This window comes from Amblyomma americanum, chromosome 11 (assembly GCF_052857255.1).
Source record: "Amblyomma americanum isolate KBUSLIRL-KWMA chromosome 11, ASM5285725v1, whole genome shotgun sequence".
Lineage (NCBI taxonomy): Eukaryota > Metazoa > Arthropoda > Arachnida > Ixodida > Ixodidae > Amblyomma > Amblyomma americanum.
In genome coordinates, this window is record NC_135507.1 from 130777611 (window position 1) to 130798814 (window position 21204).

At 48.2% G+C, this 21204-nt stretch overlaps 1 protein-coding gene and 1 pseudogene across 1 annotated transcript in view; one reads left to right on the forward strand and one right to left on the reverse strand.

Moving 5' to 3' along the window:
• LOC144109893 (uncharacterized) overlaps positions 1-21204 on the reverse strand; it is a 651790-nt gene that overhangs the window by 505191 nt on the left and 125395 nt on the right. The window lies entirely within an intron of this gene.
• LOC144111672 (large subunit ribosomal RNA) lies at positions 13710-14801 on the forward strand (annotated as a pseudogene).

A 21204-nucleotide genomic window follows, 5' to 3' on the forward strand; every position in this document is an offset into this window, starting at 1 on the left:
ACTTGCTCAATTAGTTTGGCCGCTGCTTCCACTTGCTTTTGTGAGTAAAAATTCCCCTCTTATTGTTCATCTTGCTTCAGTCCTACATTGATTTCTCTTTAGAAATTCAACTTGATACGCTTGTTGTCCCTACCCAGACTTCTGGAGCCATGTTCATCTGTGCTCATTACCCCTAATCTGTTATACATCCACTCTGACATTAGTGCATAATCTATCGTCGAGTGCAAACTTCCTGTCTCCGATGTTATGAGCCCTTCACACTTCTCGCTACTGTTGCATACAACTAAATCATGTCTGTCACACATGTCCTGCAGCATGCTTCCTGTCGAATCTGTGCACCCGTGCAGGTCTTCTATAAGTGAGTTCATGTCGCCTAATATAATTATATCGCCCTGTCCTCCTTGCTCATCAATGTCGTTTGCAATACATTCTAACATTTTCCTGTTTTCCTCTTTGGCATTAGCTCCTGTCCACAGGTATACAAAACCAAGGAGTGTTTGCTCCCCTGCCACTTTTCCTTCTAGCCATAAATGTTCCTTGCATCCCAGCTTAACCCTTTGAAAATTCTTAATTCTATGATCGAATGCCCCATTTCGAACCGCCTTTCTGCTGCCCTCTGTTCTATTGCAATATTCCCATGCGCAGACTGGGTTACAGGGTGGTTGCTCCATGTCTCTAAGATGCGTTTCCACTACACCATATAACATTAATTCCTCCTGCCTTAACTATTTTATTTCCTCCCATTTCATTCTATCCCTGCCACCTTTCATGTTAATGAAACATATATCTAAATTAATTTGGCCCTGGCGCTTGTGTCTATTTCTTCTCCTATGCTTCCATCGTCCCTTTGATCTTGGTTCTTTCTTCTCTACATTCGTTCCCTCTTGCGGGCCACAATTGCGCCCCCCGTGGCTTGACCAGCAGGCGGGGATCTTGACGCACCACTTCGCATGGACAAGCAGCGCTGGCTTCGTCGTTGGTGCTTTCGGAGCTTCTAAAGCTGCATTATGGCCGCTGTACTCTCGCTCACACCGCCATGTGTGAGCTGAGGGGGTGAGTTCCCGCGCGGAGCCTCTCCTCCCCTGTGGTGCTCTTTGTGTCTTCATCCCGTAGCGCTGTTCCAACATTTCTAAGCAAATTCATGTCCGCAGGGGGAGGTCTGGGGACACTAACTCGACTTGCCTGTGTGGCTCGTTCGGCCCCAGTGAGGGCGTCTACTCGAGTAGAGAGGAAGCTAGAAAGGGTCTGGCTGTAAGAGGCATCTCATAGCTTTGGCGTTCTCGGGTGGGAGGTTCTCGCGAGCCAACCTCTTCCGTCTCGACTGCTGTTCTTGTGACTCATCATCACCAGCCTGACACCGCAAAGGAAAGGCCTCTCCCATATCTTTCCAGATAACCTTGGACGGAATATTGATACATGCCATTGCCCATGCATTAGTAGAGGCAGAGAGAAAGAGAAAAAAACTTTATTGCCATTGAGTGTCTGGATTTAGGGCAGGTGGGCTTGGTGAGGTCCCCACGTGGGGGCGGCTTCCTCAGCCCACGAAACGAGTGCGAGTTGGCCTTCTGAGGAGTTGTTTCCATCCCTCCTCAGAGGGAGCTTGGAGTAAGGTTCGTGGCGGAAAGGTGTGCCGCGCAGCCCCAGAGGATATGCGTCTGGGTGGCGATTTCTCCCTAGTTAAAATTTTGCCACGCGGGGCCATATTCCCCCTGTGTGATGAGTGATAGTCTAGAGTGGCTAAGGATCGAGAAGAGACGGAAGTAGATGCGCTACTAGCAAATGACAGTTTATTGAAACATACATGGGTAATATACTCTCTTATGACAACCAGAAGCGCATGCGCCGCCCTTCCCGCGAAAAACATATAAGACACTGCTGTGAAATCAAATATGACACTTCACAATCATGGATGGCTACTGACGGTGTGCTTACGCATGTGCCGCCGTGTTTGTGAGTACAATATGCTTCACTCAATTCCGCTGTCAATTTATCTTGATGCCTGAACATAATGTTAGCCTTAATATGCGCATTGCATGCTTTTTTATTCGACGCTTTCGACACACTGAGATCGCTAGGAGTACAGTCTCTGTAATAGAGGGCCAAATTGCATGACCGAGCCCCTTTCTATGAGTTTTTATGTTAGCGCGAGCACGTGTTTATGCACTTCCCTGTTTCGCCTATATATTTATTGCCGCTTGCAAAAGAAATACCATAGACCACCCCCTCTGCACATGGCACAAAAAGAGCTCATGCTTCACTTGGCCCCATTTCTTAGTTGTCGTTTCTTTTCTCTGGCTCTTTTTTTAGATGTTTGCCATTAATCATATTGGGAAATTAAGGAAGAGGGAATTTGGAAGAAATTTAGATCTCTCTGCCTTTTCTGTCAACTATAGCAAAAAATTTTCCTAGCTTATCTGGAGCTGAAACAAACACTTTAACCCCGTATCTACTGCCAACTTGCTTGAGCCGGTGGGATAGTTTATGGATTAACGGAATTACTGCATAATTATTTATATCTTTTCTGGAAGGTTCCTGTGCATCATGCTTATCAAATGACTTTCCCTTCGTCGTTACTTTATTGTCAGCAAATATTATTGCGTCATTCGGGAAGCCCGCTAGACTTAGCTCCTGAACCTGTTGCTTGAAACTGCTATCAATAGCGTGGACACAAGATTTAGTAATCGCCGAACCCAAACTCGACACTGCTATGCCGCACATGACTGTCTTGGAAGGCCCGGAACTGTAACTTGGAAAATGCTTTCCCGACCTCTGTAGAAAGGACCAACACACGTGATCTTCTTTTCCTTCTAGTGTTATATCCAAGAATTGAAGCAGATTTGACCCTGGTGTTTCAAAGGTAAATTTCAGACCAAACGTCATCCACTGGTCTCTTTAAATCACGGCCTTCATCAAAAAACCAGATAATCGTCTGCATAGCGGAAGACTCGTGTTACATATTTGCCTTTGATAGCCTTCTACACATAAAAGAGAAATATATTGCTTAGTACTGGCTCTGTCTGCCTGCAGCCTGCGGAGCGTGGTGGCTTGCGCTCGATTTAAGCCGGGCTGGGCATGCAGGCGGGAATTGGCGTCTCGTCTCTCTGTTGAGGTTGGTTATTTGGGCAAAGGTGTGGAGAGTGTCGAAAAGAGCGTAGCGATCCGTGGGGCCGGCTGCCTGGTGGGTTAGGCCTCGGCCTAGTCAGTTGAACCCTTCTTTTCTCAAGTTTCCAGCGTGGGCGGGTACCCAGTACAGCCGCGATGGACGCATGCAGCGGGCTAGCAGAAAAAAAGAACCAGCCGAGTAATTTTTTATCGCTTTTTTGAGTCGCTTAGGACTGTGCGCGTGCGTGAGTCGGCGATGTCGGTTTCTTCTGCCGCAGTGCGAGAGTGGGTTGTGGCGGTGGTGACGAGAGTGGCGTGGTCGCCATGTATGTGGTTACCGTGCAGCGTCCACGCGTCAGCAAGGCATCCATTGCTTGGGCTACCTTTGGCTGGTAGTAGAGGTGAAACTTGGTTGCCTCTGGCTCGGACCCCTTTGGGGCCGCCGCAGCTTTTCGGCTTTGCTTCGGCGGCTCTCTTTCGCGTTGTACGCTACAGTTTGGCGGAACTGCCGGGTGCTCTTACCGACATGCCTACACCTTCCACCATCGACAGGGAACTCACATCGGTTCACCAGCGACCCGGCCACCGTCTCCACAGAGAGTCGCCCCTCCCCTTCTGCTATGCTTGTCTTCCGTTGGAATAGTTAAGAAGAACTTCTATTTGGGCTAGATGGTTCAGTGTACTCGAGAAAGGAAAACAGTAGCGCCGAAAAACCAACACACAGCAGAAAAACGACGGAGTACAAGCGCTTGCTTCATCTGACTTCTTTCTTTGAACAGAAAATCTAGGCATCCGCAGAAATAAATCTCATGCGCGATCAACAAAACCGTTCAAGATATGTAATCTCGGCTTTAAACAGGTTCAGAGATGTATAGCTGACAAAACTATTTCCTCTTTTTCTTATGTGGCACGCCTCTAAAACCTGTCGTGCCTTACTATCACCGCTCCTGCCCAGAATCTTTATCTCATCAAGTCGTGGTTCACACTTTTTGCAGTGCTCGCAATTTTTCCCCGCCGTAGGTTCTGCCGCTCGGTGACACACCTTGCACTCTGCGCAGTGTTTGGGTAGATGTGCACCTTCTACTTCCTTGAGCGAGCGGGCGTGATCTGCTGCGCGGTCGTTGATACCCCTGCGCGTTTGGCCCACATAGGCCTTCCCGCTTGTAAGTGGTATCTCACAGACCACACCGGTGCAGCACTTCACAAAGTGTTTTCCATGTTTTTTACTGCAGCCGTTCTTCTTTCCATCGCTCGCTACGCGTGCGCAGAGCTGAGCAAGCTTACTTGGAGCCGAAAAGACAACAGGCACGCCATGTCTACTCGCCTCCTTTTCTACATTGTGGGCGATCCTATGCACATACGGTACAACTTCATGCTTCGCAGCTTGCTTCCCTGTTATGAAAATGGTCTATAGACTGTCTATAGATTGTCTATCACAGCGAAGGCCTTCGCTGTGATGGCCGCTTAAACATGGCGCACTTGACTTTATGTAGGAGGGCCTCAGCAAGGCCTGTGATTACCGAGCTTGGGAACCCGGCCCCCACCAATTGAGCCACTTGCGAGTGTATTCCGTTGGAATCCACTCCTTTATTATTAAGGACCAAGTGTGGGATCTTGCCTTGAGGCCTTTAAGGACTATGTGTGGTATCTTGCCTTCGCATTGCATGCCCTGCCGAAGCCTTTTCTTCCTCCTCATATCTACTAGGATGTCATTAATCAGGGTATACTGGTGATTGCCAACAAAATGCGGAAATGGACTAGCCCCGGTAGTAGCTGTTTTGATGTCATTAATCCGCATTTGTTCCTTGCCCACCTGCGGTGTCTTAACGTTACTCCAATCATTTTTCTTTCCATAGCTCGCTGCGTTGTTGTTGTGGTAATCTCAGATTTGTTTTGGTAGCCTCCACGTTTCTGCCCCATTGCTGAGTAAAAGTCAGAAACAACTTTTATTTTTTGATTGCGACAGTATGCCTGATGGCATAAACATTATTTAAAAATAAGAAACAGCTTTTGTATACTCTTCTACTCAGAGATATTCATAAACTGCCATTCATGATCTCACAGAACCTGCCTATTGCGTCCACGCCATTTTTATTCTTCTAGTTATTACCATCTCATGATCTGGATGAGCGGCTACTACAAACCCTAAGGAGGCGTTTTCCCCTACCACTTCCAGCGCCTCGATACCAATTATGCTGTGCCGTGCTGTTACCTTCCTCAACTATTGAACATTAATTTTCTGCGTGTTAATTTTTAGACCCATCGTTCTGCTCTGCCAGTCTAACTCACTGGTCTTACTTTGCAGTTTACCTCCTGAATGACTTAGCAAGGCAATGTGATCAGCGAACCGCAGGTTCTCTATTAACTCTGATCCCCAAATGTAATACACAACCGGTAAATTACATCTGTTACAACTGTTAAGATACAAGTGTTAAGATGCAACCACGGTGTCGAGCACAATACCTAGCGGGCAATAAATTGTGTGTCACAGGGCTAGTAAGGTTAGAAAGGATAGATGAGACGTATACAGTGCTAAGGGGTGCGAACGTACTCTGCTATCGTGGATTAGCGGACAGTCTAAAACTAGCTGTTGGATTCCTCATCAATCAGGAAATAGATGACAACATACAAGCGTTATATAGCCTTAACTATAAAGCGGCAGCTATCGTAGTTAGGCTAAATAGGAGGTACAAGCTGAAGGTGGTACCGGCCTCCGCGCAATACATACACCCATGATGACGAGAATGTTGAAAACTTTTATGAAAACGCTGAATCGGCAATAAAGCAAGTAATGTCGCAGTGTAGTGTACTAATGGGCGACTTCAATGAGAAGGTAGGCGAGATGGGAAGCCGGAGACCAGGCAGTAGGAGACTATGGCATAGGCTCCTGGAATAGCAGTGGGGAGTTTACAAGTTTACAAATATATTACAAGACGTGAATAAATTATTCCCAAAACGACATAAGATGAAGTGGCCGTGGAAGACCACCAATGGTGAGACTGAAATAAAATAGAATTCATATTATGCGTTCACCCTGGCATCGTGCTGGACGCAAAGGTCCTCGCAAAGGTGTGCTGTAGCAATCACATGATAGTAAAGTATCGAATTAGCCTTGAGTTGAAGAGGGAACGGAAGAAGCTAGTGAAGAGGCCGTCCATTAACAAGTTAGCGGTAAGAATATCCTTAACTCTACAACAGGCACCGATAAATGTAGATATCTACAGAAACCAACATATTTATTTGCGCGTACGTACCAATCCCAAAACGTGCGTGAATATCCATGCCGGATAAACTTGTACAAGGACAGCGTCTCGCCTAATTATTACGAATAAAAACTGCGTGAAGTCGAAGAGACCAGGAGAGACATAAAGACGTCACACAAAGCGCAGCACTCCCAACTGATTTTTTTTTTAAAACAGGGCGCTTATAAAAGCAAACAGCATGATGAACAAGGTACATGCGCAGCAAAAATGAACAGCGAGCGCAAGGCGACGACAGTATCAAGAGAACCACATTTGATTACGAGCCCCGGAAAGCCCGGATATGATCATCTAAGAAATAAGTCCTTTTTATTGATAGAGCAATCGAAGGCGACCTTTCACACTTGTCATCCTTTTTTGAGATGAACACCTCGATAACTTCTCTTTCGGTTTTTGATTTCTTTTAAAAAGAATTTTGTTTTTTCTAGACAAGGATGACAGTTGTTGGTATCGCATTTCCTACAGTGCAGCGGAAGATTGCTGCCCGTGCCGCTGCGCAGGGACCGCCTGTGCTCCACAGCACACTCATTAAAATATCGGCCAGTTTGGCCTACGTATGTCTGTCCGCACGAAAGATAAAATTTGGTAGATTACTTCTGAAATGCACTTAGTGGATTTCCTCTAGTGGTTCTTCCTACAAGGGGTGGGTTATTTTTTGTTCTGGTAAGTAAAGGACAAACAGGACACACAAAGAACCCACCACTTGCAGAAAGAACCCCCAAAGTTCACTAAGTGTATTTCAGAAGTAATCGATGAAATTCCTCTTTAGTGCGGACGGACCTACGTAGGCCAAACCGGCCGATGTTTTAATGAGCGTGCTCTGGAGGACTGGCGGTCCGTGCGCAGCGGCACGGGCCGCAATCTTCCGCGGCACTGTAGGAAATGCGAAACCAACAACTGTCATCCTTGTCTAGAAAAAACAAAATTCCTTTCTAGAGCGAAATAAAAAACTGAAAGAGAAGTTATCGAGGCGTTCTTCATCTCAAAAAAGGGTGACAACTGTGGTAGCTCGCCTTCGATTTCCCTATGAAGAAAAGAGATTGATTTCTTAGATGGTCATATCTTGGCTTTCCGGGGGTCCTAATCTCATGTGGCTCTCTTGATACTGCTGTCGCCCTGCGCTCGCTGTTCATTTTTTGCGGCGCATGTACCTTGTTCGTCATTCTGTTTGCCTTTATAAGCGCCCTGTTTTCGAAAAATAAAATCAGTTGGAAGTTCTGCGCTTTGTGTGTGCGTTTTTGGGCCTCTCCCTGTCCCGTCGGCTTCGTGCACTCTTTATTCGCATCAACTATAAACCGACTAGCCCAATTTCATGCCCTTTTACTTTCCTAACACAATACATGAATGGAATTGTTTGCCTGAAGAAATTGTCTGCGGGACTCATTCACTTTTTATCCAAGATCTGAGACATTGTTTTAATAAGCTCACGTTTGCTTTTAACTTCAGATGCGTGTTTTTTTTCATTTTGAATTGCTATAGTGTGATCACAGGATACGAATGTGAAGACAACCACGTGTCATTTTATTTCATTGCCTCTTTCGTGGCGGTCAATCTGCGGCTGACCGTGCGTGTCATCTGTGCTCTTATTTTCAGGCGAGAGCCTTCATAGCCTCGCGACTCGCCAGAGGGAATTTTCGCAAAAACGTGTCACCCTATAGCTGTCAGTCGAACTGATGACGTCATCAGTAGCGTAGTTCATCATCATTCATCCATTCATCATCAGCCTTACTACACCCACTGCAGGGCAAAGGCCTCTCCCATGTCTCTCCAATTAACCCTATCCTTTGCCAGCTGCATCCACCCTTTGCCTGCAAACTTCTTAATCTCATCCGCCCACCTAACCTTCTGCCGCCCCCTGCTACGCTTACTTTCTCTTGGAATCCACTCCGTTACCCTTAAAGACCAGCGGTTATCCTGCCTTCGCATTACATGCCCTGCCCAAGCCCATTTCTTTCTCTTGATTTCGACTAGGATGTCATTAACCCGTGTTTGTTCCCTCACCCACTCTGCCCGCTTCCGATCTCTTAACGTTACACCTATCATTTTTCTTTCCATGGCTCGCTGCGTTGTCCTTAACTTAAGCAGAACTCTTTTGGTTAGCCTCCACGTTTCTGCCCCGTAGGTGAGTAGCGGTAAGACCATGCTGTTGTACACTTTCCTCTTGAGGGAAATTGGTAAACTGCCACTCATGATCTGCGAGAATTTGCCATATGCGCTCCACCCCATTCTTATCCTTCTAGTTATCTCCCTCTCATGATCAGGATCAGCTGTCACTACCTGCCCTAAGTAGACGTATTCCGGCACAATTTCTAGGCTCTCGCTGCCAATTGTGAACGGTTGTTCCCTTGCTAGGCTGTTGAACATTATCTTGGTTTTCTGCATGTTAATTTTTAGACCCATCGATCTGCTCTGCCTGTCTAACTCGTTGATCATGATTTGCAGTTCACCTCTTGAGTGACTCAGCAAGGCAATGTCATCAGCAATTCGCAGATTATTTAGGTATTCTCCATTTATTCTTATTCCCAACTGTTCCCAATTCAGGCCTCGAAATACCTCCTGCAAACATGCGGTGAACAGCATTGGCGAGATCGTGTCTCCTTGCCTGACGCCCTTTCTTATTGGAATTTTATTGCTGACTTTATGGAGGACTATAGTAGCTGTGCAGTTGCTATATATATCTTCCAGTATTTTGACATAAGGCTCTTCTACCCCCTGATTACGCAATGCCTGTATGACTGCTGAGGTTTCCACTGAGTCGAATGCTTTCTCGTAATCAATGAAAGCTATATATAGAGGTTGGTTATATTCTGCGCATTTCTCTATCACCTGATTGATAGCGTGAATATGATCTATTGTGGAATATCCTTTACGAAAGCCTGCCTGATCATTTGGTTGATTAAAGTCTAACGTTGCCCTGACTCTATTAGCGATTACCTTAGTAAGTACTTTGTAGGCAACGGATAGTAAGCTGATCGGCCTGTAATTTTTCAAGTCCTTGGCGTCTCCCTTCTTTAGAATTAAGATAATGTTTGCATTTTTCCAAGATTCTGGTACAGTCGAGGTCATAAGACATAGCGTATACAGGGTGGCTAGTTTTTCTAGCACGATGTCCCCTCCATCCTTCAACAGATCTGCTGTTACCTGATCCTCCCCAGCTGCTTTTCCCCTTTTCATTGCTTCTAAGGCTTTCTTTACTTCATCTTTCGTTACTGGCGGGATAACGCATTGCTGTGCACTGCTGTCTTTCTCATTGGCGTTCTGATTACATTGGCTACTGTACTGGTCTGTATAGAACTCTTCGGCTACGTTAACTATCTTATCCATATTGCTAATGACATTGCCCTGCTTGTCTCTTAATGCATACATCTGGTTTTTACCTATGCCTAGTTTCCTCTTCACTGTTTTTAGGCTACCTCCGTTCTTTATAGCACGCTCGATTCTCTCCATATTAAACTTCCTTATGTCGGCTACCTTGCGCTTATTTATTAACTTTGATAGCTCCGTTAGTTCTATTCTATCGGTAGTGTTAGATGCCTTCATGTTTTGGCGCTTCTTAATCAGATCGTTCGTCACCTGAGATAGCTTCCCGGTATCTTTTCGAACTGTCCTGCCGCCTACTTCTACTGCGCACTCCGTAATTATTGATGTCAGATTATCGTGCATTGAATTAACATCAAGATCATCTTCCTCAGTTAAAGCCGAATATCTGTTTTGCAGCGCTATCCTAAACTCCTGTGCTTTCCCTATTACGGCTAACTCGTTAATGGTCTTCTTCTTCGCTAGCTTCTTCCGTTCCCTCTTCAAGTCTAAGCTAATTCTAGACCTTACCATTCTATGGTCGCTGCAACGCACCCTTCCGAGGACGGCCACATCCTGAATGATGCCAGGTTTAGCGCATAGTATGAAGTCGATTTCATTTTTAATCTCACCATTGGGGCTCTTCCAGGTCCATTTCCTGTTTTCTCGTTTGCGGAAGAAGGTATTCATGATCCGTAGATTATTTCTATCTGCGAATTCGACTAATAACTCTCCCCTGCTATTTCTAGAGCCTATCCCATAGTCACCTACCGCGTGGTCGTCAGCCTGCTTCTTGCCCACCTTCGCATTGAAGTCGCCCATCAGTACAATGTACTGCGATTTTACTTTATTCATTGCTGATTCTACGTCCTCATAGAAGCTTTCAACGGTCTGGTCATCATGGCTGGATGTGGGTGCGTAGGCCTGCACCACTTTCAGCTTGTACCTCCTATTCAGCCTAATTACTATAGCTGCTACCCTCTCGTTAATACTGTAGAGCTCCTCTACGTTGCCAGCTATATCCTTATTAATGAGGAAACCCACACCTAGTTCTCGTCTATCCTCTAACCCGCGATAGCACAGTATGTGGCCGTCCTTTAGTACTGTATACGCCTCACCTGTCCTCCTAACTTCGCTAAGCCCTATCACATCCCATTTAATTCCCGCTAGTTCCTCAAACAGCACTGCTAGGCTAGCCTCACTAGCTAAAGTTCTAGCGTTAAACGTTGCCAGGTTCAGATTCCAATGGCGGCCTGTCCGGAGCCAGAGATTCTTAGCACCCTCCGCTGCGTCACAGGTCTGACCGCCGCCGTGGTCAGTTGCTCTGCAGCCGCTGGGGACTGAGGGCCGAGGGTTAATTGGTTTGATCATAGAAGGTTGTGGGCAAGTACTACACCAGGGTGGCCGAATCCTGCTCTGGTGAGGGAGTGCGTTGTCGGTTTTTGGTCACCGAGATCAGGCCGCACTCCAGGCCTGGTTATGCAATTCCATCGACACGCGGATGTTTTTTTTTTTTAAACCCGGTGGAGAATTGCGCGGCACCAGGATTTGAACCCCGGTCCTCTTGCACGCGAGGCGGATGTTCTACCTCTACGCCATCGCTGCAATCTGCGTAGTATGTCTGCGTAGTATGGCGTAGTAGCGTAGTATGTCTTAGCTAAATATATAGTGCACTAACTATGCTTAGTTTAGTAATAAGTCAAATTCTAATGAGCAACTAATAATTGGTTAATTAGCAATTGGATAAGTATTGATTAGTTAATTAGTAATTGATACATAGTAACTGATTACTTGTTAATTGAATGATTCATAATTACTTGAGCAGTAAATTAATGGTTACTTATTTAGTAATACTAGTGGTTGGTGTAGTATGCCGCAACTGGAACTCAGTGTATGATTATGCAACGCGCTTGCGCAAGGCGCCTGCAGGCAATGCACCTGCGCTTCAGCCTACTGCGCGTGCGTCTGGATGGATGGATGGATGGATACGGCTGAACCCTTTACATCGGGCGGTGGCTCAAGCCACCTAGCCATGTCTTGTGAAATTTTACTCCTGTCTTGCTTTTAGTCACCAATCAGATAACCTTCGCTTGGTTACTTCTAATCTCTTAAAATCCACTTTCCCTTCACTATCCCTAAACCCCAATGACTTGGGTAAGTCAGCCCCGCTGCCTTCCACTGTAGGGTGAAGCCCTTTACAGAAAAGTATCAAGTGTTCAGCTGTTTTCTCCTCCTCTCCGCACGCAATGCACAAAGTGTCTATCTCCTGGTACCCGACTCTATACGTCTTACTGAGTGGCGCCACCATCGTTCGAGAGGAGCGCTCCCCAGGAAATCTTGCCTGACGCCTCCTGAACATCGATCTGGAAGAATGCCGCCTAAACCAGTGTCTCCAGCAGTCAAGCGCGCGCGCGCTATTGAACGTCAGCGAAAGTTGTGAAGCGAACAATCGTGTAGTCTTTAATCAATATCTTCACCACACCTCAGCGACAAAATCAGCAACACCGCGCCTTATAAGTACTTTCACCTCGCCGCACTTTAGGTCAACAAAGTGTCCCCTTGAATTTTTTCGCCCCCTGCAATAATGTCCTAATGTAAATAAATAAACAAAAACAGACAAAGAGGGCAATGTCATTAGCGTCATGGATAAGATAGTTAAAGAGCCCATACAAGTATATACAGCAGCGAATGAAATCAGGAAGTTAATGAGGGAGGAAGCAGCACACAGCAATGGACATCCCGCCAGTTACGAAAGAGGATGCAAAGAAAGACTAAGGAGCAATGCAAAAGGGGAAAGCAGCTGAGGAGCATCAGGTAACAGCAGATCTGTTGAAGGACGGAGGGGAGATCTTGCTAGAAAAACTAGGGACATGCATACGCAATGCCTTTTGACCTGGAGCGTACCAGAAACTTAGAACGCTAACGTTGTCTTCCTCTACATCTTTATTATTCTGTAAATAATTTTTGTGTTTATTATCTCTCCCCCTATCCTCTTTTCCTGTCGCCTCACCTCTTTCGTTTCATTTCTCCATTCAGCCCGCTTTGCTTAATTTCCTCTGCCCCAGCTCAGGTGCTTCAGTATCGATGCCGGTGCTAGCAAAAATCTTTTCCTTCCTTTTTATTATTATTTTAACAAACCACTTACTACTACATTATCTTCATTAATGAGGAAGGCGACGTCAAGGATTTGAGAAGCTACAGACTATAGTGAACTAGAATACTAGTTCACTGTACTACAGACCAACCGGATACTGTCCGTTGCCTACATGGTAATTGAAGAAGTTGAAGTTCATTTCTGGCTCTTAGTGGCAAAGGTATCGTTGGGAGGGAGAGAACGCAGGGACACAAAAACAAGTAGCTTCATGGAGATGAATTGTCTGATCTTCTGCTGACAGGCATGCGTGGAGGATGCAGTCTTTTCACTTCCTTAAAAAGTTAATCTCTCGCTTCGTCAGCGCTACCGAAGGGTCACGTGCTTTCCTTCTCAGACGTCGTGGAAAATGCTTCATATAGCTCCCTTTACATTTTATCTTGGAATCGAAGGATGGCAGTGGTGCTATCAAGCAATGGCTTGCAGTTTTTGCACTTGCAGCAATGCGCCGCCAGATCACCCGACGCGGGAGCCAAGCCGCATAAACTGCGATGCTCCCGGAGCCGTTCATTCAGGCATCGTCCCGTCTGGCCGACATATGCCCGGCCACATGATAACGGTATCTTGTACACGACTCCGGAGTTAGAAGGCACAAACCTGGTCGCGTGCTTGACCCCATACATGCTCTCACTATTTCTTGGCTGTGGGTTGTTCACTTTCGCACACAAACTTCTCAGTTTGTTTTGCGCAGAGAACACAACTGCCACATTATGCCTTTCGGCAACTTTCTTAAGCCTATGCGAGACGGCATGTACATAAGGCAATACAACCGGCCTCTTAATTTTGTTCCGCTCTTTTCGTCCTTTTGTTTACCTTTTATCGAATTTTAATGGATTAACGAGATTCCCACTGTCCCTATCTACTATCTAGCAAAACCACAGCCGAGGGAACGGGCTTGGCAAAATCAGCGGGGAAAGAGGACCCTGTTGAGCTTCACCCTAGTCTGACTCTGTGAAGAGACATGAGAAGTGTAGCATAAGTGGGAGGTCGTGGGATACGGCCTCGTTTCGGCGGGGCCCTCGTGGCCGTCAGTAAAATACCACTACTCTAATCGTTTCTTTAGTTACTCGGTGGAGCGGAAAGCGGACCTTTGTGTTGTCCACGCTTCTAGCGCCAAGTGCGGGGGCCTCCGTGAACGTTCGGGCTTTGCGGAAGGCCTGCACGATCTGTTCCGAGGGCAGTGTCAGGCGGGGAGTTGGACTGGGGCGGTACCGCAGGGAAAGAAACCTCGCGTAGAGCAAAAGAGCAAATGCTTGCTTGATCTTGAATTTCAGTACGATTCGAGACCGCGAAAGCGGAGCCCCTCGATTCATTTGGCTTCAAGAGTTTTAAGCAAGACGTGTCACAAAAGTTACCACAGGGATAACTGGCTTGTGGCGGCCAAGCGTTCATAGCGACCTCGCTTTTTGATCCTTCGATGTCGGCTCTTCCTATCATTGCGAAGCAGAATTCGCCAAGCGTTGGATTGTTCACACACTAATAGGAAACGTGAGCTGGGTTTAGACCGTCCTGAGAAAGGTTAGTTTTACCCTACTGATGACTAGTCGTTGCGATAGTAATTCCGCTCAGTACGAAAGGAACCGCAGATTCGGACACTTCCTTCACGTGCTTGGTCGAGAGACCAGTGGTGCGAAGCTACCACCCTATTTTAATGAACGGCTTCGGGAGCATTGCAGGTTGTGCGGCTTGGCTGCCGCATCGGGTAATCTGGCGGCGCATTGCTCCAAGTGGAGAAACTGTAAGCCAGTGCTTGATAGCACAACTGTCATCCTTCGATCCCAAGATAAAATGCAAAGGGAGCGATAGGAAGCATTTTGCGTGATGTCTGAGAAGGAAGGCACTTGCTTTAGCGATTCTTCGTAAGCGCTGACGTAGCGAGAGATAACTTTTTAAGGAAGTGAAAAGACTGCATCCTCCACGCATGCCTGTCAGCAGAAGATTAGACAACTCATCTCCATGAACCTACTTGTTTTTGTGTCCCTTCATTTTTCATCTTAACAGTTCGTATAAAACGAATTTCCCACGCAATAAAATCAGTTGATAGTTTGTGCCCTGTCTGTATGTTGTGTTGTGTTGTGCTGTGTTTTATGGCACATAGGCAACTAAGGCCATCATGCACCAAGCACAAGTTATCAGAGTTTTTTGCTGAATTTTATAGAAATACGAAAAACATCCTTGGTGTAGGTGGCCTCAAATGTTAGTGCTATCTATTGAACAGGTAAAGAAGTTTTTTAGAAATGGCTACTACTAAAAGCAGGGGTCTTGAGGTTCCCAATAAAACAAATAAAAGCCTCAGCCTTTTTCTCAGGGCTGAGAATGTGGCTGAGGTGTATTAAAATTTGAACAGACCAGTTGGAAAAAGACTTAGAGTTTTTCGAGAAATCCCGTTTCACTTAAAAAGCTAAAAACGCAAGACGTGTCTACGATTCCATTATCTCCTAAAAGTAGTGTAGGATAAAAAGGAATGTGTTCGTTATAAAATTTATTAAAGTACTTTTTCTTTGTTTTTCGCGTTTCATGCAATAAAATAGGATATGGTTAACCGTGAGCTCACCGCATTTTTCGCAGAGGTTTGTCTTGTTTTGTTAGCAGGAAGTTGTTTGTAACGTGTGTGTGGCCTATTCTAAGACGGCAGAGAATCACTTCCTTGAAACGTTTCTGGTGCAGACATGACTTCCATTCGCCTAAAACCGGCTTAATCAAGAGTAATTTGTTATTGACTTCATTGTTCCAAGATGACTGCCATTTTTCTCTTAATTTACGCAGTACTGAGTTCATGCAATCCCTGAAAGGTATATTAACTTTTTTATTTCCTTGCCACGAGCTTGTGTAGCGCTTAAATCTGCTCTCTCATTGCCTTTTATTCCGACATGACTCGGAACCCAGCAGAGTTTTATGTTTGCTGTTGTTGTTGTCGTTGATGCTATGATAGGGGGGGGGGGGGGGGAAGGGGATACTGGACCCGACGTATGTTGGCCTCGTAGGCATGTTTTTTCCTCGAGCTGTGGCTGTTGCTATGTTGTGTATGATTTCACCAAGTAGCGGAGTGATTGCATTTCTATGTTGAAGAGTTGAAAGTACAGTTAAGGAGTCTTTGTAAATTATACTGTTTGTGAGGGTTTCGTTTACTATGTAAGGGGGGCTCAGGTTAATGCTGAGGCGGCGGTGAAACCACGGCGGCGACCGAGTCTCTCGTCTGTTCAGGTCAGCAGGCGCTCGGTCTGAGCGATGGCAGTGCGGCTACCTCTTCTTCTACTTTTCCTCAGTCAGGCTACCTCTTCTTCTTCCTTTCCTCAGTCAACAAAGGATGATGCCCTTCTTCTTCACAATGGCCCCGGGGAGAAAAGGAGCCATCCTCGCGACTCAGGGTGCTGACAACACGACCGGGTCATAGTATGGCTTGAGTCGTTGGACGTCGGCGAAGATCGGAAGACGGTGTGAAGGGCTCAATAAGGTAGTTCACGGAGGATGTGCGCTCCAGGACGCGGTAGGCGCCATGGTATCTCGAAAGAAGTTTCTTTGAGAGGCCGGGAGCAGTGGAACGGATCCACAGCCAGACAAGTGAACCAGGTGAGAAATCCATATCAAGTTGACCGTCGTCATGACGGTGTTTCTGGCGCCCCTGAGTGTTTGCCGTGAGCGACCGTGCTATCTGGCGGCAGTCTTCGGCGTGCTGGGCAGCTCCAGAAATAGTTGTACACTCAGATGAGGCAGGGCGGTATCGAAGAACTGTGTCGATGGGATCGGATGGATGTCGGCCGTAGAGCAGAAAAAATGGGAAGAAACCGGTGGTGGACTGAGTGGCAGTGTTATAGGCGTACGTAATATAGGGTAGAACGAGGTCCCAGTTCGTGTGGTTGGCAGTAACGTACATCGCCTGCATGTCGCTCAGAGTGCGATTAAATCGTTCAGTTATACCGTTTGTTTGCGGATGGTAGGCTGTACAAGTCCGATGAATGATATTGCACTCGACGAGTAGAGATTTAACATCAGACAAGAATACGCGTCCTCTGTCACTGAGGAGTTCACGAGGAGCACCGTGGCGAAGTATAAAGCGCTGCAAAAGGAACAACGCCACTTCACGAGCTTTAGCAGCTGGGAGCGCGGCGGTTTCTGCAGACCGGGTCAGGTGGTCAATGGCAACAATGACCCAGCGGTTGCCAGCAGGGGTGAATGACAGAGGGCCGTATATATCGATGCTAACCCGGTCGAAGGGGCGAGGAGGACACTGCAGTTGCTGCAACTGGCCAGCAGAGTGATGGGGCAGTTGCTTACGGCGTTGGCAGGACGGGCAGGAGCGGACGTACTTAAGGATGAAATTATACATGCCTCGCCAGTAGTACCGGAGACGGATGCGATTGTACGTCTTGAAGACTCCAGCGTGGCCGCATTGCGGGTCAGCGTGGAAACAGGTGCAGATTTGGGACCGGAGATGTCGGGGGATGACGAGAAGCCATTTCCGTCCGTCAGAGTTATAGTTGTGCCGAGAGAGTAGATCATGGCGAATTGTAAAATGTGAAGCTTGGCAACGAAAGGCGCGGAATGCTGGATGCTTAGATGGGTCGGAGAAAAAGTCAAGAAGAGAGGCAATTCATTCACCTTTACGCTGCTCAGAAGGCATGTCGCAGGTGGTGAGCGAAGGCGCGGAAGATCCGAGGGCGGAGAGGCTGGCAAGCTCGGCCGGTATCGGGGAGCGGGACAGGGCATCAGCGTCCTGATGCTTGCGGCCCAACCGATATAAGACACGTATGTTATACTCTTGGAGGCGGAGAGCCCATCGAGCCAGGCGACCGGAGGGATCTTTGAGCGAAGAAAGCCAACATAGGGCATGGTGGTCGGTGACCACGTCAAACGGACGGCCATAGAGATAAGGTCGAAACTGTCCAAGGGCCCAGACAATTGTCAAGCACACTTTTTCGTCACGGAGTAGTTGGATTCAGATTTCGTGATGGTGCGACTGGCGTAAGCAACCACATATTCCTCAAATCCAGACTTGCGTTGGGCAAGCACAGCCCCGAGGCCAATGCCACTGGCGTCCGTGTGAACTTCAGTTGGGGCTTGCGGGTCGAAGTGACGCAAGATGGGTGGTGCAGTGAGGAGACGGCGCAAAGTGTTGTAGGCGTCGTCGCAGGCAGGCGACCAATTCGAAAAATCCACATTGCTGCCGAGAAGCTGAGTTAAAAAGGCAGCAATGGCCGCAAAGTTGCGAATAAAACGTCGAAAATAGGAACAGAGGCATAGGAAGCTGCGCAGTTCCTTAATGCAAGTAGGTTTTTAAAACGCAATCACAGCACGAAGTTAGGCGGTGTCGGGGCGGACGCCCTCTTTTAAACACAACGTGGCCTAAAATTGTCAGCTCACGAGCAGCAAATCGACACTTCTTTAAGTTCAGTTGAAGGCCGGCGTCCGTAAGGCACGTTAAGACGTGCTTCAGCCGGGATGGTGGCAAAGTCGGGCGAAAATCTCACGATGTCGTCGAGATAACACCGGCATGACTTCCATTTCAGGCCACGCAGAATGCTGTTCATCATGCGCTCAAAAGTAGCCGGAGCATTGCAGAGGCCAATAGGCATGACGTTAAATTCATACAGGCCATCAGGGGTCACAAATGCTGTTTTAGGGCGGTTGTCGGCTGCCATGGGGACCTGCCAGTACCCAGAGCGTAAGTCGAGAGAAGAGAAGATTTCCACTCCTTGAAGGCAGCCCAGAGCATCATCAATGCGCGGAAGAGGGTACACATCATTTCGTGTGACCTTATTCAGGCGGCGGTAATCAACGCAGAAACGAATAGAGCCATCTTTCTTTTTCACGAGGACCACGGGCGAAGCCCAGGGACTGTGTGAGGCCTGGATCACGCCGCTCTGAAGCATGGTGTCAACTTGGTCTTGAATAACTTGGCGCTCACTGGATGAGACACGAGAAGGGCGCTGACGACAGGCGCGTGGTCACCGGTGTCGATATGATGGGCGACAGTCGACGTGCGGGTCAAAGCGGGTTGGTGTGAATCGAAGGAGGAACGAAATTGATGAAGCAGAGCGAGAAGTTGAGTTCGTTGAGGTGCAGGAAGAGAGGCGTCGATGGAGGGATGGAAAACGTCTGGAGGCGAAGTGTCGGGTGCAGGAACTGGTGGGCTGAGGGCATCGACGTCAAGGGACGGGGAATCGTCATTTTCATCGCGGTAGAGAATGAAGTCAATGATTTGCACGGTACCAAGGCACTCACCGCGACGCACAGCAGAAGCATACGTAAACGGATTGGTCACGAACAACGCGCTAAGGCCAGCTGACATAGTGAGGACGGCGTAAGGTATGGACAGGTACTTGTGGCACAGAAAGAGGAGCGATGGTGTAAAAAGTACGTTGCCGTCGCGAACAAGGTCGGAAGTGAGGGGCACAAGAACAGAAGAACAGGCAGGCAGTTCAGTGTCTTCGGCAACGACGGCTTTGGCAGGAGCAGCAGAAGGGGCATCGGGCGGCGAGGAACCGCAGAGCGCAAAGAACTCGAAGTTCAGCACGAGCACAATCGATGACTGCGTTATGGCGCGACAGGAAGTCCCAGCCCAAGATGATCTCATGAGAACAGGTTGGTAAAATGACGAATTCAATCACGTAGAGGATTTACTGATTAACGACGCGAGCCGTACACGCCGCTAACGGCGCAATAGCCAGCGCGCTTGCGGTGCGCAGCGAGAATCCAGAAAGTGGGGTCGTCAGTTTTCGCTAGGAGCGGCAAAAGGAAGCGGCCATGGCAGAAACAGCAGCGCCGGTGTCGACAAGCGCCAGAACAGAGACACCCTCTGCGGAAACGGCGATCAGATTGGCGGGACATAACTGAGGCCTTGGACATTTCGCTGGTCGCGCAGTTCTCGCCTCAGGAACTGTGGCGTCTAGTTTTCCTCTTGCGAAAGATTCGGGTGCCGACGCATGGGAGAAAGGGAGCGTCGACGAGGAGAAAGTGAGCGCCGGGTGGAGAAGGTGATTCGATCAGGGGAAAGCGGGCGAATCTGTGGCGGCTGGGCTGGCGGTGAGTAGTCACTGGGAGGAGGCCAGTAACCGGCAACTGGGGAGACTGGCGCACGACGACGGCAAAGCCGGGCCACATGACCAGGCAGTCCGCAAGAGTAACAAATAGGCCGATTGTCACTAGTACGCCAGGAATTGCCAAACTGTCGAAGCGGTCGCAAAAAAAGGCGTCGGAGCGTGAGGAACTTGAGGCACAGACGCTTGAGGTGGAGCGTAGGTTGGGCGGTAGTTACGCGGCCGCGGCCGTGCGATGGCGGCAGCGTAGGTCAGGGGTGCAGCGATAGGTGCGGGCGGCTGTGCTGGTGCGGGGGGAGGGACCGGTGGTAGGGCCTCAGCCACTTGTTCGCTGATGGCAGTGCGAAAGTCGGGCGCCAGGAATGGAGATTGAAAGGAGGGGGATGGCAGAAGCGACAGCGGACGTGCAACTTCCTCACGCACAAAATCTTTGATGTGGCCAACAGTTGCGAGTGGTCGGGTGCAGCCGACAGGCCGGCAAGCGACTCGACCGGCGCTGCTGCGCGCTAGCGAGTGATGAACCTTGTGGGATACACTGGTATCCCCTCCTCGTCCCCCGCGCCAGCGGCGACCGTGACTTACACGATCGCGCTGGCCACCAGGAATGTGGAGAGAATGCACCCCCGCGACTCTGCTCATTTCCGGCCCAGCACTGAAGTGACGTCACGGCAGCGCGCTGCCTTCTGCGGAGAGGGTAGCACGCCTAAAGGGCGGTTCACACGCAAGCGATTGAGCGAACTCAGCGACCAGCGGCACGGCGCAGCGATGCTTTTCGCAGGGTTCCGTTTCACATGCGTCGCTCCACAGCGTTTACTGCCGCTGCGAATATCAGTGTTGCTGGCAAAGAATACGAGCTCGCGGTTGGTTTCGGTGGTTTGCAAACAACAACACGGACAATGTTTATGCATTATTTTGCCACGATTACTCAAATTTTGTTAAGAAATAAAGAACTCTTCTTTTTTAAATATCAAATACTTCTTATTTTGATGGTAATAACATCATTTTTTAAGTCCGTACGTGCGGTGTAACCAGCGCCGTTTCGAAATTCTGGTCATTTGCAAACATGGACGCTCGTGCAATCGGAGGGGCAGACGGCGGAGCAGACGTGGTGTCGTCCGAAATGGATGTATGCGAAACATTTGAGTCGTCGTACACCCATCTCCTCTTGCTAGAGGAATACTGTCTGTTAAGAAAAAAGAAGGCGTTGCTGGAGCTCCCAATGCCGCGGCGCTGGTGGGTGCGGCCCGTCTGGGAGAACCGCAAGCAAGAATCTGAGTACTACACCGCGGTGAGTTGCACGTTGTAGTTTGCCTGATACTGGTGCCTTAAACTGCAAAGTTTTCTGTACAGATGCCAC